The sequence below is a fragment of the Solanum pennellii genome, chromosome 8, assembly GCF_001406875.1.
Source record: "Solanum pennellii chromosome 8, SPENNV200".
Taxonomy (NCBI): domain Eukaryota; kingdom Viridiplantae; phylum Streptophyta; class Magnoliopsida; order Solanales; family Solanaceae; genus Solanum; species Solanum pennellii.
In genome coordinates this window covers 51,769,782-51,786,714 of record NC_028644.1, presented here as the reverse complement: position 1 = coordinate 51,786,714, position 16,933 = coordinate 51,769,782, and the positions used below count along the sequence as shown (strand labels likewise).

Here is a 16,933-nt window from a genome sequence, read left to right as displayed (position 1 = left end):
ACTTAATTGCTAATTTATTCTAAAATCAATGCAAAAGAAAAAAAAATCTTAATTATTTGTATTTGATAGAATGTTGGGATTGTCCATGGCAGAATCATTAGGCTAAACAAAACATCATTCACTTCGCTTATCGAAAAAAATTATTTTGGACATTCTTGCTAAATTTTCTCCTCCACCGACCAGTTTAGAAACTATCGTGATTTGAGCCTATTGTGAGAAGATAAAGTCTAGGCACAAGGGTACATAAAAAGAAAAAATGTATAATGACCAATCATCAAAATAGGGAAAAATATATATAATAGCAAACTGTTAATTCAAATTAAATGTTATAACAATAGTTTGATTTAGTTGTACTCCATAGTAAATTGTTGCTATTTCGCCTCTCTCCCTGATGAATCTCCCTCGCCACTCTCGTTCTCGTTGGGCAGTGTCCTCGCCTCTCTCACTTTATATAAATAGAAATGTATAAAATGCATTTGTGTTTCGCTCGCCACTCTTATTCACCTCTCTCACTTTATACAAACACAAATGTATATATTGTGTTTCTATTTGTATAAATCGAGAGAAAATTGTATATACAAATATAAATACATATATTTTCATCCTATACACTTAAAATGTTACAAATAAAGATCTTCCCCTGCCCAGTATTCTTTTGTCTTTTTCTCTTTCTCAATTTATACAAATGCAGATACAATTGTTTCGTATGTGTATATCGAAATATACATATGAATAACCATATTCATATGCATATACTCAACTATACATCGTAATAGTCACTCATATATGCATAGTGAAATATATATATTTATAGTCATTCGTATATGTATAGCGAATTATACAAATCACAAACTCCATAGAACCATAAAATTTTCTATGAAGAGTAATTATGCAAACTATATTTATAACATACAAATATGATTTTTATGTTTGATATATGTTGAAGTTACCTAGGCAGGTCAATGGGTAGAACTGTCAAAATGGACTGTCCCAACCCAACCCTAATGGGCTAGAAAGTTAAATTGATTGAGACGGGATGACCCTTTTAATTAAAGGTTCTATAAAATAGCATCCTAAGCGAGCCATAAGCGGGCCACGGGTTGGGACGAGTTAACCCTTCAATAAAAGAATGAAAAATATTATTATCTTAGAAAGAGTATCTAAGAGTATTGAATATAAACGTGTATGACCACGTCTTCAATTGCATACAAATTTTTATTTATGAATCACACACTTCGGTGAATACATATAAAAACACATTTATAAATCACACACTTCAATTAATACTTGCAAAAATACATAATAGTCAACGTAAGACTTAACGGGAAAATATTGAAAATTCCACCATTCCTCCCACACAAAAACTAGCTAGTTTAAAAGACTTGATTTTTTATTTTTTAAAATATCTATTGATAAATATTTTACAAATAAATCATTACTAAAAATATATCTATAATTTTTTAAAAAATATTCATAGCTTACAGGCCGACATTTGAGGCTTGCGGGTTGGGCCTACAAGGCTAGCAGACCAAATGAGGTTGGACTAAAAAGTCTCATTCCTAAATGGGCCAAAGAAATTAGGCCGAACTCCACTTAATTCAAAGGTTGGGTGGGCCGGCATAACGGACAAAACCTATTTTGACAGTTCTATCAATGGGTATCAAAATGATAAGCCCTACACAAGAAATCCAATTTGCTCTTACCAAAATTTGGGCCCCATGTTGAAAAAGAGCACTTGGGATTTTTTCGTATCGTAAATTAGAGAGAGTGCCGCAACGTAAATTATTGCCTCCTAGATACCCTGCTAATCAATCATACAAGATAGTAGATAAATCCCCCACCCCCACCACCTGTCGAGTACAGTTTCCTTTTGATTTCTCCCTTGTAGCTATCACTCGAATTTGCGCAAGTGTATTCACCCCCCCCCCCCCCCAAGTCTTTTTCTGTTGATGTAATAGAGAAAGGAAGTTGGATCAAGAAAGCAATAATCAACGCTATTAATTGAGGTATGTCATTTATGCTAAATGAGGTATTTGCAATTCATTTATGTTAGTCCTAACTAGGGGTGTACATAAGTTGGTTCAGTTTTTTATTAAAAAAATTTAAATCAATTATGTCGGTTTATTAAATCTAAAGTCCAAATCAAACCACGTAAAGTCGGTTTTTGTTTGTTTTGGTCGGTTCTTTCGGTTTTTATCAATTTTTTTTTGATTTTTTTTGTTTTTTACAACTATAGGGTGTTTTGAAAAAGAGATCAAATATATTTTCATGTGATAAACTAAACTTAAGAAATGTTAAATGAATATAAATTTTCTTAAAATCGATAAAATTCATATGAGTACAAAATATTTTTTTTTTATATATCAACGTTCATTATGTTAAATTTATAAGACTGAAGGATACAGTCAAACTGAATACAAAATGAAATTTTATCTACCATGTCCATTAACAAATCTATTTTACTAAATTAAAAAATTCAAAAATTATTAGTTACCTAACTTTAATAAATTAGATCACCCATTTTTTTACTCCTCAAGACCTAACCCAAATGAAAAAAAAATTCAAACTTGTATTTTTCTATACCCAAGAATTAATTATTTAAAATAAAAAACCAAACAATTTCTTTTACTTTTTATCTTGGGATAGGAGCTGGTAGGGGGTGTGGGCTGATAAAAAACACTCTAAAAGTATTTTGTATTTAAAGCTTTTAACAAGATCTACACTATAACATGGGTATCCATATTATCCACCGGGTAACTCGTTTTTATCCATTTAAAAATGAGTCGAATACTTCATCCATTTTTGTTTAACTCGTTTTTTGATCTATTCAACTCGCTCTTTGTCACTCCTACATGTTATTATTCTTTGTAATGCGTTTAGAATTACAACATTTTAGTCACATTAGTGTTTCACACTATTCTTTTAATAAGACTTCCTCAAAAATTTAAGTATGCTAATTGTTATGTGATTTGACTCAGGTGCATATTTATGGATTCAGGGGATGATGGCTCTGGTTCAAGATAGTTTTGTCAAAAGTGTAAGCGTCCCATTACCAAAACGGGATACATAGCTTGTGAATGTGGGTGTAAAACATGGGTGAACGATGGGACTAATGAGAAATGGCTCGTTGTGGATAGCCCATTGGCAAGTCCTCTACTTAACAATAAAGGTCCGATTCTTCTTAGCAATGAGGGGGAGTCTGAAGAGGACTGTGAAGTTGTTGGAAGGAAAAGAAGAATGGTGGAGCTTGCTGAGACTGAAAACCACAACAAGTCTAAGAGTAAGAATGAGGAGGAATATAATGATGAGGAGTCGTGTGAGGAGGTGTCAGATTACGAGGAGTGTAAATGCTCGTAAAAAGAGGAGTGCTATGATCGTAATGAAGTCATTTCTCCAGAAGAGAAGGAACGTGTTTCTGTCAAAGAAACACTTCCTTTAGTATTCCGATTTGATGACGAGGAAGCCATTCTCCCTGAGAAAGAAGAATTGGAAAAGGAAATTGAAGATCATTTCGCTGAAATGGAGATGTGTTTGTTGGAAGAACGAATAAGCCTTACAAATTCTTCACCTGTTTTTGCAGATGCAAAGTGAAAAATTAAGTGATTGTCAGATGGGGAACCACAAGGTTAAGCTAGATGAACAAATTTGACACATCTGTTCAGTTTCTTTACATGTGATTTTGGAAAGGAAGTACATCTTCCCTGATTTTATGAGTATACGAGTTTTATTCTGTCGAGCAATTTTTTTTTTAAAAAAAATTAAATGTATGATAGTTTTTTTCTCTTTAGTTTATATTTTGTTCACTCTTAAAATCATGAACTTATGTGTCATTTCCAGTCTAGAAGACCTCAAAAAAGGCACAGAAGAAAATATCTCAGAGAGTCGCTATCAATCTTCAGAGCTTCTGATTCTTCTGCACACCAATATTCAGCTATTTATGAAGAAGAGGAACAATGTGGGGTTCAATTTCCCCAAATGTTAAAGTGGCAATGTATCCTCATCAATGTGGAGGATTCGAGTTTATGTGGAAACACATTGCTGGAGCTATAAGAGAGACCCTATCTAAGAGTAGGGGAGGATGCATTATCTCACACCCACCTGGAACAGGGAAAACCCAACTCAACATAGTGTTTCTTCAGTCACTTTTAAAGATTTATCCGAAGAGTCGGCCTGTAATCATAGCTCCATCAAGTTTGCTCCTTAACTGGGAAGCCTAGTTCCAAAAATGGGAGTTAGACATTCCCTTCTACAATTTGAACAATAAAAATTTCTCCTCCCAAGAAGAAGAAACTACAGTTCGTGTCATTGGATGTTTATCTGATGCAAGAAGAAAAGACACACAACCTATACGTTTGTTGAAGCTGAAATCCTGGGATGGAAGTAAGCGTGTTTTGGGAATAAGTTATGACTTGTTTAGGAATCTCATGGTAGAAGACGTGGACGTTAATTCCAAAGTGATACGAGAAATGCTTCTAAAATTACCTGGTGTTCTGGTCCTTGAAGAAGGGCACACTGCCCAAAATGAGAACAGCCGTGTGTGTAAAGCACTGAAAAAGGTTGAAACAGAGAAGGGATACTTTATTCTGGAACTCCGTTCCTGAATAATATCAAAGAATTTTACAATACTATGAGCATAGTTTGTCCAAAGTTTGCTGCAGATTCGGAGCAGAAATGGGTTTCTCTTAGCAGTTCGAATGACAATAATCGCCGAGCATTGTAAGAGCTTAGGGATATTATTTCACAAATTGTGAATAGTGCAGTGAAAATGTAAAGAAGGTAAGGCTTCAAGGTTTAAAGAGTACAGTGATACACTCGAAGCCCACAAATTTTGCAAAAGGAGTTAGTTAAGAGAATTTCAGAAGGTGACTTAAACTAAGGACCCAATGGGTGAAAGGAACCCACTAGTGAAATCCTACATACCTGGTGATGAAATCCACAAAAAAATACTTAAGTTTTGGGGCTGGAACTACTGGAGCTTGTGGAGTTCTTGAACTAGGGTTCTTTAACTTTTTTCTCCTCTCTTGCTTCTAATTTTCTAAGTTTTGATTTAATGATTTGACTTGGATATGTCTTAATTATGTTTCTAGGCTTAAACTGACTAAAATCTGATGATTTAGGGTTAAAACGACGTAAATTTGGGTTTAAATGGAGTGGGAAAGATCCAAAAGACCTTTGGGAAGGTTACTGTCGGGCCTCACTACGGCTAGGACTGACGGTCCGTCGTGCGCCGGACGCCCCGTCGTTGGGTCAGTCGTGAGGACCTGTTCGATAGTACTTTACTAAAATGGGCATAACTTTTTACTCGGAGGTCTGATTTTAGCAAGGTCGGCGGATATGGAAAGATAATTCAATTATATATCTGTGGGTAGGTCATGGGAGACCTAATTCATTTTGTGCTAAGTGTTATGATCATTTTAAGTTTGCCCAACTGCATTTCCTCTTAAATGGCTGCAAATTTTCCACCTACGGTCAGACCGACGTACCGTAGGTCCACCTACGAACCATGATGGTCATCCATAGCTCTTTTCAGAGAGTGGTTGGGGGGAGTCTTGATCGACGGTCACAGACTACGGACCGTCGTTTGACCTACGGACCGTAAGCCCGTCCGTCGTCCAAGACTTAACCAATTTTTATAGGCTGAAATTTTGTGGGAGTTTCTGATCCCATCGACGGTTGTGCAGATGGACCGTGGGTCAGGCTACGGCCCGTCGATGCCACCGTTGATAGCACCTGCAGATTTTTCTGAAAAACTAATTTTTGGTCTATTTTGGCTACGGGGTGTTACACTTAGATGGCGAACCACAAGCTTAAGCTAGATGAACAAATTGGACACATCCGTTTAGTTTGTTCACATGTGATTTTGGAAATGAAGTACATTTCCCCTTATTTTTTAAGTATACAAGTTCTGTTCTATCGAGCAATTTTTTTTAAAAAAAATTATCTAAATGTATGATAGTTTTTTCCTCTTTAGTTTATATTTTGTTCACTCTTAAAATCATAAACTTATGTGTTATTTGCAGGCTAGAAGACATCGACAAAGACATTAAGAAAATATCTTCGAGAGTCGCCATTAACCTTCAGAGCTTCTGATTCTTCTGCAGACCAAGATTCAGCTAATTATGAAGAAGAGGAACAGTGTGGGATTTAGTTTCCCCAAATGTTAAAGCGGCAATGTATCCTCATCAACGTGGAGGATTCGAGTTTATGTGGAAAGATATTGCTTGAGTTATAACATTTGAAAGGTTGAGAGAGCCCTTATCTAAGAGTAGGGGATGATGCATTATCTCACACCCACCTAGCACCGGAAAACACGAATCAGATAGTGTTTCTTCAGTCATATCTGAAGTTGTTCCCAAAGTGTCGGCCTGTAGTCATAGCTCCATCAAATTTACTTCTTAATTGGAAAAAGGAGTTCCAGAAATAGATGGTGGATATTCCCTTCCACAACTTGAACAGCAAGAACTTCTTTTTAAAGGAAGATGGAGGTACTGTTGGTGTCTTTCGCTGTTTATCCCATGCTGCGAAAAAAATCCACACCTTGTACGGATAGCGAAGTTGAAATCCTGGGCAAAAAGTAAGAGTGTTTTGGGAATTAGGTACGACTTGTTCAGGATTCTCACAGGAGAAGATGGAGAGGGTTATAAAAAAGAGCTTAGAGAAATACTCCTAAAGTTTCCTAGTCTGCTGGTCTGGAAAGAGGGGCACACTGCTCGAAATGAGAACAACCTTGTGTGGAAAGCACTGAAGAAGGTTGAAACATAGAAGCGCGTACTTCTTTCTCAAACTCCATTCCAGAATAACATTAAAGAGGTATACAACACTCTTTGTGTAGTTATTCCAAAGATTGCTTCTGATTTGGAGCAGAAATGGTTTTCTCTTAGCAGTTCAATTGACAAGAATGCCTGAGCATTGGAAGAGCTTAGGGATATTCGTTCACCCTTTGTCCACAAATGTAGCGAAAATGTAAAGAAGGTAAGCCTTCCAGGCATACGGGATACAATAATACATTTGAAACCCACAGAGTTGCAGAAGGAGTTGCTTAAAAGAGTTCCAGAGAATCTGGGATCCTTTTATGAACAAAATCCGATGTCTCTGATCTCTGTTCATCCTTCATTAGTGGCAAATAGGAAGGAGTTCTCTGAGTTAGAAAGTCAGCTCAAGGAAAGAAGATGTCGGTTGGATCCTGATATTGGGGTAAACATGAAATTCGTTATTGAATTGATCAAAATATGTGGTGGGTGGAAGGAGAGGGTTATAATATTTAGCCAGTTACTTGATCCTCTAAACCTGATCAAGAAGCAGCTCAATTCTCTCTTTAGCTGGACTTTAGGCCGAGAGATTCTCTATATGGATGGGAAACTTGATGTAAACCAGCGCCAGATATCAATAAATTCTGTTAATGACCCTAAGAGTGATTTCAAAGTGCTTCTTGCATCGTCAAAAGCCTTCTCAGAAGGGATAAGTCTAATAGGGGCCTCAGGAGTGGTTTTGCTTGATGTTCTCTGGAATCCCTCTGTAGAACAGCAAGCCATCAGTCGAGTCTACAGGAATGGTCAGACAAAATTTGTTCACGTTTACTGTCATCGAAATGGGAGGTTGACAAGATCGAACAACAAACAAGAAAGAGATATCATTCCGATGTACTTCTGTCCAGGAATGAAGAAAACACTTCATGTTCTGTGTCAGAGGATAACATACTTGAATGCATGGTTAAGCATGAGGGCCTCCGTCATATTTTTGAAAAGCAATCTCATGCACCTCATGTGGTGCCTATCACATGCTTTTGTTCTGGTAGCCAACCTTCAAAAGGGAGTAGTTAGACAGTCCGACTTGTTTTAGTGTATTTTGTTAACTTTGAGCCATTTTATAAAGTTAACAAAATACACTAAAACAAGTCAGACTGTCTAACTACTTCCTTTTGAAGGTTGGCTACCCGAATTAAAGCATGTCGTAGGCACCACATGAGGTGCATGAGATTGCTTTTCAAAAATATGACGGAGGCCCTAATGCTTAACCATGCATTCAAGTATGCTATCCTGTGACACAGAACATGAAGTGTTTTCTTCATTCCTGGACAGAAGTACATCGGAATGATATCTCTTTCTTGTTTGTTGTTCGATCTTGTCAACCTCCCATTTCGATGACAGTAAACATGAACAAATTTTGTCTGTCCATTCCTGTAGACTCGATTGATGGCTTGCTGTTCTACAGAGGGATTCCAGAGAACATCAAACAAAACCACTCTTGAGGCCCCTATTAGATTTATCCCTTCTGAGAAGGCTTTTGTCGATGCAAGAAGCACTTTGAAATCACTCTTAGGGTCATTAACATAATTTATTGATATCTGGCGCTGGTTTACATCAAGTTTCCCATCAATATAGAGAATCTCTCGGCCTAAAGTCCAGCTAAAGAGAGAATTGAGCTGCTTCTTGATCAGGTTTAGAGGATCAAGTAACTGGCTAAATATTATAACCCTCTCCTTCCACCCACCACATATTCTGATCAATTCAATAACGAATTTCATTTTTACCCCAATATCAGGATCCAACCGACATCTTCTTTCCTTGAGCTGACTTTCTAACTCAGAGAACTCCTTCCTATTTGCCACTAATGAAGGATGAACAGAGATCAGAGACATCAGATTTTGTTCATAAAAGGATCCCGGATTCTCTGGAGCTCTTTTAAGAAACTCCTTCTGCAACTCTGAGGGTTTCAAATGTATTATTGTATCCTGTATACCTGGAAGGCTTACCTTCTTTACATTTTCGCTACATTTGTGGACAAGGGGTGAAAGCTTATCCCTAACCTCTTTCAACGCTTGGGCATTTTTGTCAATTTAACTGCTAAGAGAAGCTCATTTCTTCTCCAAATCAGCAGCAAACTTTGGACTAACTACACAAAGAATGTTGTACAGATCTTTAATGTTATTCTGGAATGGAGTTCCAGAAAGAAGTACGCGCTTCTCCGTTTCAACCTTCTCCAGTGCTTTTCACACAAGGTTGTTCTCATTCCGAGCAGTGTGCCCCTCTTTAAAGACCAGCAGACTAGGAAACTTTAGGAGTTTTTCTTTAAGCTCTTTGTTATAACCCTCTCCATCTTCTCCTGTGAGAATCCTGAACAAGTTACTAATTCCCAAAATACTCTTACTTTTTACCCAGGATTTCAGCTTCACAATCCGTATAAGGTGTGGATTTTTTTCGCAGCACCGGATAAATAGTGAAAGATACCAACAGTACCTTCATCTTCCTTTAAAAAGAAGTTCATGTTGTTCAAGTTGTGGAAAGGAATATCCACCTCCCATTTCTGGAACTCCGCTTCCCTATTAAGAAGTAAATTGATGGAGCTATAACTACAGGCCGACACTGTGGGAACAACTTCAAATATGACTGAAGAAACACTATGGTGAGTTGTGTTTTTTCGGTGCTAGGTGGGTGTGAGACAATGCACCCTCCCTTACTCTCCGATAGGGGCTCTCTCAGCCTTTTAATCTTTATATCTCCAGCGATGTTGTTCCACGTGAACTCGAACCCTCCACATTGATGAGTATTTATAGTAGCTTTGGAACTTTAGGGAACCAAATCCCACACGGTTCCTTCTCCAAAAATGGGAGAATCCTCAGCTGCTGAAGAATCAGGAACTCTGAAGCCTTCAACATCCAAGACTGATGGGGATTCTCCAAAGCATTTTCTTTCATACCTCCCTTGAGTTCTTCGAGCCTGCAGATGACACATAAGTTGAAGAATTTAAGAGTGAATCATAAATAAATTGGAGGGAAGATGTATTTACAAAAATATTTGAAAATAAAAGGGCTTGAAAGAACAGAACTCGTATACTTACAAAATCAGGGAAGATGTATTTCATCTCCAAATGGACGTATGAACAAACTGAACAGAAGAGTCATATTTGTTCATCTAGCTTAAGCTTGTAGTTCCCCAATTGACATTCACTTAATTCTACACTCTGCATCGGCGAAACTGATGGATTCGTAAATCCAATATTTGATTCCAAGATGCACATGTTCATCTCAGAGAAAAGATCTTATATTTCCTTTTCCCATTCTTCTTTCTCAGGGGGAAAAGGTTCCTCGTCTTCAAATCGGAATACCAAAGGAAGTATTTCTTTGACAGGACCATGTTCCTTCTCTTTTGGAGGAATGACTTCGTTACGATCATCACATTTTTTATTGAATCAACAATGAATTTCAGAAACTCAGATTCTTCAAGAATCTTCTTCGGATTCTTTTGAAGAGCATCAGTTGAAGATTCGAATTCCGACTTATAGTATGAGGTTGCATCAGGATCACTCTCCTCATCCTCATCCTCCTCCTCCGCAACGTTAACAATATCAGGTTTAGTTTTCACCTCCTCATCCGCAATGATAACAATATCAGGATCACTGTCCTCCTCCTCCTCAACAATATCAACATCAGGATCAGGATCAGTCTCCTCCGATGATGAATCATCATCATCAGATACTTCCTCAACGAACTTCCTCCTCCCATTTTCTTCGACATTTCTCTCGTCACCTCCTGAAGTCTCCATCTTTTTTCTTTTCCTTCCATTCGTAGAATCCCCACTTTGACTGAACTTGTTCCTCTTTTCAACTATCTCCACCATATGTTTTAAAGATTGTTGTCTAGTTCTCCTCTTTGAAACAGATTTGTCCCCTGAATCCATCCTCCTCACCCAAATTAAAATACACCTCTCGCTATCAATCAAAATTAACAAGCATATACAAAAACCGAACTGCATTTACCTATACCTTTTTCTACCAAAAAATAAAAATGGATTGCTTTGAATTCTTCCAAACTGTAAAAGAAAAACAGAGTAATATAGAGTGATGATTTTGAATGAATAAACCCAACTATATATATAGAGTAAGAGCACAAACAAAACGTGAGTTAGAGAAGCCCTTTTAGCGTGACAGAAAAACTTTAAGTGATGTGCGTGCATTCTGTGATACAAAGTTCCAAACGAATCACAATAACGTAAAGCGTGAATGTTAGCTAATCCAACTGAGTCACATGAATTGTCAATAAAGAATTGTCTTTCTTTAGACAGGTTATTTTGGGGGGAAAAAATTAAAAAAAATGGTTTTTTTCCACTTTAATTTAATTAGTGAATTTTTTAATAAAATAGTGGGAACGACTTTAGTTTTACTCATATCCTTTAGTTGAATTCGTTGCTCTTATTTGTGTAAATTTTTATAATTACTTCAAGTAAAAAAATGGCGATCGATTAAGAAAAATATTTCAATTACGGACATCCTCATCGGCACCCTCATATTAGTTTTTTTTGGGGAAAAAAGAATGAGATCGATGATTATAGACCACTGATCTAAAAGGTTTCGAGTTTGTTTATAGCCCTAGAAAAAGTAAATTAGTAGCAAAATAATTTTGAAAAATAATTGTTCATCATAACAACCAAGCAAACTTTGATATGAACTATAAAGAGAAACCATTACAATACAACTGACGAAAACCACTAATGATCATGAGACCATTACTAATAAAAACATTTTCATTGCAGACCGTAATATTACAACATTGCAGGCATATCTCACTAAATTGTTCACTGTAATGAGAAGATAAAAAAAGACTTAAAGAAACGAAACCAACCATAAAAACCTCAATTTAGACACTTAGAAAATGATATTCAATATAACTCACGGTTTGGGAGTAGTGACAGTGATTCAAAACATTAAAATATTATTATTGTGAAATTCTAGTGTCAACTATAAAATGACCGTAAGGATTCTAAAGACTGAAATTTAAACCCTAAAGGCTAAACATGTCTAAGGCCTTAACTCATATAAATATAATTAATTAAATTTCTTATCGATTATCGGGCACTCAATTAGAAATATGGATAAATTGAGACCCGAACTAATAAGCCGATAAGAAGTTTATGGTAAACTGAGACTCGAAATGTTAAACCATTAACCTGAATCATTGACCTAATAACCAAATTATCGATTCGGATTATCGATTTTGATTTGATTTTGAATATCCCTAATAGCAAGTGGTAGGCCATAAAATGATTTCACTTGACAACGTCTTCTGAGTCATGTTCTTTGCATCGAATTTTCCTAATACAATTAATAACTCTGATATGATTGGCGACTTACTGTATAAAAACGAGTTTATATAGTTCGTACATGAAGAATAGCGGGGGTTGGTTACCAATAGTATGAACTCTATTGTGACCAGGATGTCATAATTAAAAATTAATCACAAAGGCTAATATGGGATGTTTCGTATTTGAGTGGGTAATAAATTTTGATTTTGACACTTGTAATATATGATTCAATATATTTTATCTTTTATTAATCATGTTCCTTTTTATAGGAAATATGTCGTACTTGGAGTACTTCTAGAGGTAGTATCATCAAATATTGACGTAATAATACAAGTTTAAAATAAGTACATAACACATGAACTATTAAACGATAAAACAATTAATATTGATAAAGTTAATCTAAATACACAAAAACAAAATAACAAGGATTGATCGAACAAACATACACTAATATAGAATGAGAAAAAGAATCGTGACAAAAAAGGGGGGTGGATGGTATTTCAGGTTTTGTTAAGGAGGAGAACTGACAAATGAGAGAGAATATATAGCACATAAATTTTTCATCTACAAATGTATATAAAAGATTTCTTTCACATATAAAGTGATGTGTAGTAATATCACTTTTAGATGGTACACTATTTTCTTGGTACGACTTCCTCTTTCTCAAAATACTTGTCATTTTGAAAGTCTAAAATGAACTTAACTATTTTCTTACCAATTTTCAGTATGCTAATGGTGATGCGATTTGACTCAGGTCCTTGTTTATGGATTTAAGGGATGACTCTGTTTCAAGATGGTTGTGATGAAATTGTGATAGTCTGATTACCAAATTGGGATACACAAAATGTGAATGTGGGTGTGAAACATGGGTAAACGATGGGACTCAAAAGAAATGGACTTTTGTTGTGGATATCCCATCATGGAATCACGAGAAATGGCCTTTCGTTGTGGACTCATGAGAAATTGACTAACGAGAAATGGCCTGATGTTGTTACTATTAAGGAGGAGGAGAATAATAATCCTGATGTTGATATCGCTGCGGAAGAGGAGGAGGAAGTAGAGAATAAACCTGATGTTGTCGTTACGGAGGAGGAGGTGGAGAGTGATCCTGATGTTGTTAATGTGGCGGAGGAGGAGGATGTGGAGACTAAACCTAATGTTTTTAACATTGCGGAGGAGGAGTAGGGTCCTAAAGTTATTATCGTTACAAAAGAGGAGGAGGAAGAGACTGAACCTGATGTTGTTACATTGCGGAGGAAGAGGAGGAGGAGAGTGAGGAGGAGCAAATAGATCATGATGTTTATATCATTGAGGAGAAGACGTATCATATGTTGAATGAAACAGATAAGGTTTTTTCTTCCAAGTCAAACATGTGCAGAATAGAGGACAAACCCAAAGAGTTTATGAATACAACCTCATATTCTAAATAAGAATTTGAATCTTCAACGGATGCTTTTCGAAAGAATTCGAAGAAGATTTTTGAAGAGTCTGAGTATGAAGTTTATTGTTGATTGATTGAAAAATCTGAATCTTCTTCACAACGTTTGTATTGAATAACAATAAACTTCAGAAACTCAGACTCTCCAAGAATCTTTTTCGGATTGTTTCGAAGAGAGCCTATTGAAGATTTGGATTTTGACTTTAGAATATGAGGTTGTATTATTAATCTCTTCGGATTTGTCTCCTATGCTACACATGTTTGACTTAGAAGAAACAACCTCATCAGTTACATTCAAATTTGGAGACGCCTTCTCCTCATAATAAAAACATCATAATCACTCTCCTCTTCCTACTCCTCCGCTACGTTAGCTACATCAGGTTCAGTTTCCACCTTCTCCTCCTCCTCCGCAACATTAACATCGTTAGGATCACTCTTCACCTCCTCCTCCTCCGTAACGATACAAAAATCAGGGTAACTCTCCTCATCATCATCCCCCTCCTCCGCAAAGCTAACAACATCAGGATCAGTCTCCACCTTTTACTCCTCCACAACTTTATCAACATCAGGATCAGTCTCCACCACCTCCTTCTTCGTAACGATAACAGCATCAGGATAACTCTCCTCCTCCTTTTCCTCCGCAACATTAACAATATCATGTTCAGTATCCACCTCCTCATTCCTTCCGCAACGTTAACAACATCAAGGTCTGTCTCCATCTTCTCTTCCTCCTCCTCCGCAACAATATCAACATCAGGATCAGTCTCCTCTGATGAAGAATCATCATCAAATACTTACTCGATTAAAGTCTAATTTGTGAAGTACTCAGAAGTTCCTGGACTGAACTTCCTTCTCCCATTGTTTTCCACATTTCTCTCATCACCTCCAGAAGTCTCCATCTTTTTTATTTTCCTTTCATTCGTAGAATTTCCACTAAGACTCAACTCATTCCTCTTTTCAACTATCTCCACCATATGTTTTATAGATTGTTGTGTAGTTCTCCTCATTGAAAAATACTCGGCCCCTGAATCCATCTTCCACACCTGAGTCAAAATATACTTTTCATTATCAGTCAAATTAACAAGCATATACAAAAACTGAACTACATCTACAAATACTAACCTGAAAGCTTTTTTTTTGCTGGAAAATCAAGAACGGATAGCTTTGAATTCTTCCCGATCGTAAAAAGATTGAGTTATAGAGATTGATGAATTTGAATGAATTGAACGCATCGACACAACTATATAGAGAGTAACAACATAAACAAAAAGTGAGTTACATAACTATATGTAAAGTGCATGCATTTTGTGATACAATATTTCAAACGAATCACAATAATGTAAAGCGTGAATGTTAACTCTTCCAACTGAGTCACATGAATTGTCAATAAAAAATTTGTCTTTCTTTAAAAATGGTATGTTGGGGAAATAAATAAATAATAAATGGTTTTTTTATTCCACTTCATTTAATTAGTGAATTTTTTTAATGTTATGGGAATGACTTTAGTTTTAATTCATATCCTCTAATTGAACGCCATTGCTCTTATTTATGTAAATTATTATAATTACTTCGAGTAAAAAATTGGCGATTGATTAAGAAAAATATTTCAATTATGGACATCATCATGGCCTCCCTCATATTAGGTTTTGGGGGGGAAAAGAAAGAGATCGATGATTATAGACCACTGATATGAAAGTTTTCAGGTTTGTTTATAACCCTAGAAAAAGTGAAATAGTAACGATTATTAACTATAAAGAAAAACCATTACATCACTACTGATGAAAACCACTAATGATCATGAGATTGTTACTAATGAAAACTTTTTCATTGCAGATTGTAATATTCATTATTGCAGGCATATCTCACTAAATCGCTCAATGTAATGAGAAGATAAAAACAAAGACTTAAAGTAACAGAACCAACCATTAGAATCTCAATTTAGACACTTAGAAAATGATATTCAATATAACTCGCTAGTGTGGGAGTGGTGACGGTGAATCAATGAGAGATGTCACACCTTTGAAATATTTTTGTGAAATTCTAGTGTCAACTATATAAAATGATTGTAAAGAGTTTGAAGATTGAAATGTAAATCCTAAAGGATAAACGTGTCTAAGGCCTTAACTCATATAAATGTAATTAATAAACTTCTTATCGGATTATGGGGAACCCAATTAAAAATATGGCCAAACCGAGACCCGAACCGATAAGTCGACTAGAAGCTTATGGTAATGAGACTCGAACTGTTAAGCCATTAACTTGAACCATTGACCCAATAATATTGGTTTGGATTGTCGATTTTGATTTTGAATAGCCCTAATAACGGTGGTAGGCCATAAAACGATTTCACTTGTCAACGTCTTCTGAGAAATGTTCTTTGCACCAAATTTGCCTAATACAATTAATATATCTCGTGTGATTTGTGAATTACTGCATAAAAACGAGTTTATGTTGTTCGTACATGAAGAATAGCGGGGGTGGGTGACCAATAGTGTGAAATTCTATTGTGACCAAAATGTCATAATTCAAAATCAATTACAAAGGCTAATATTGCACATTTGGTATTTGCGTAGGTAATAAACTTTGATTTTATAAACCGTAGTATCTGTATAATTCAGTTTTCTCCCTCTATTTTCCCTCTCCTCGCATCTATCTTCTGTCTCCGAGTCTTGCTCGCCTCTCTCCTCCATATAACATGTAGCTGTGAATTGTAATTATCAAAATATAGCTATACAGAGTATTTAGGTTATATTTAAGTCTCTATATGTGAAAGTTCCCCTTAATATACTATGAAACGCTCACTTGGGCAGATTAATAAGCCTCGCAATGAAAAGCCTATTACAAAAAAATCAACCTAATAAGGCGATATTAGAGTTCACGTCAAAAGCGGATAATAAGGGTTCAATTATCAATTATAAATAAGAGTGAGTCAGAGATAGTAACGAAAGAGTATTTGGAGTTAGCGCATAGAATTTGGAACTTTGAAAGAGATTTGCACCAAGAAGGAAAGAAAATCAACCCAACTAATTGAGGTATGTTGTTTCTTACGATCTAAGATAATTGCAATTCATTTATGTTACATTATAATGGGAAAACTACATAAATGAGCCACAAAACATAAAATAATTACAATTTTATAGTCCAACACAAACTAATTCAGTAAACATTCACTTAGAGCCGCCAATATGGGCTAGGCCCGTTGGGACAGTCTGGCCTAACCCGGGATTTAACAGGGATGGACTATCATTTTTGGAGCCCATTTCAGAAAAGGGCTTTTTAGCCCGGCTTGAATAAGCCTGCTCATTGTGGGGCTTGAGATATATCGGTAGGGACATCCCGTGGGCCAATGAAAATTAATTAAAGTATATAATATAATATTAAACTTTAAAAATAAAGCGAGTCCAAAATAAAAAAAATT

The 16,933-nt window shown here is 36.0% G+C and overlaps 2 pseudogenes; one reads left to right on the top strand and one right to left on the bottom strand.

The window, feature by feature from the left end:
* Nucleotides 1–3,237: 3,237 nt before the first annotated feature.
* On the top strand, nucleotides 3,238–7,820 carry LOC107027693 (annotated as a pseudogene).
* An 84-nt stretch (nucleotides 7,821–7,904) lies between these two features.
* LOC107027692 lies at nucleotides 7,905–10,710 on the bottom strand (annotated as a pseudogene).
* Between the last annotated feature and the right edge of the window lie 6,223 nt (nucleotides 10,711–16,933).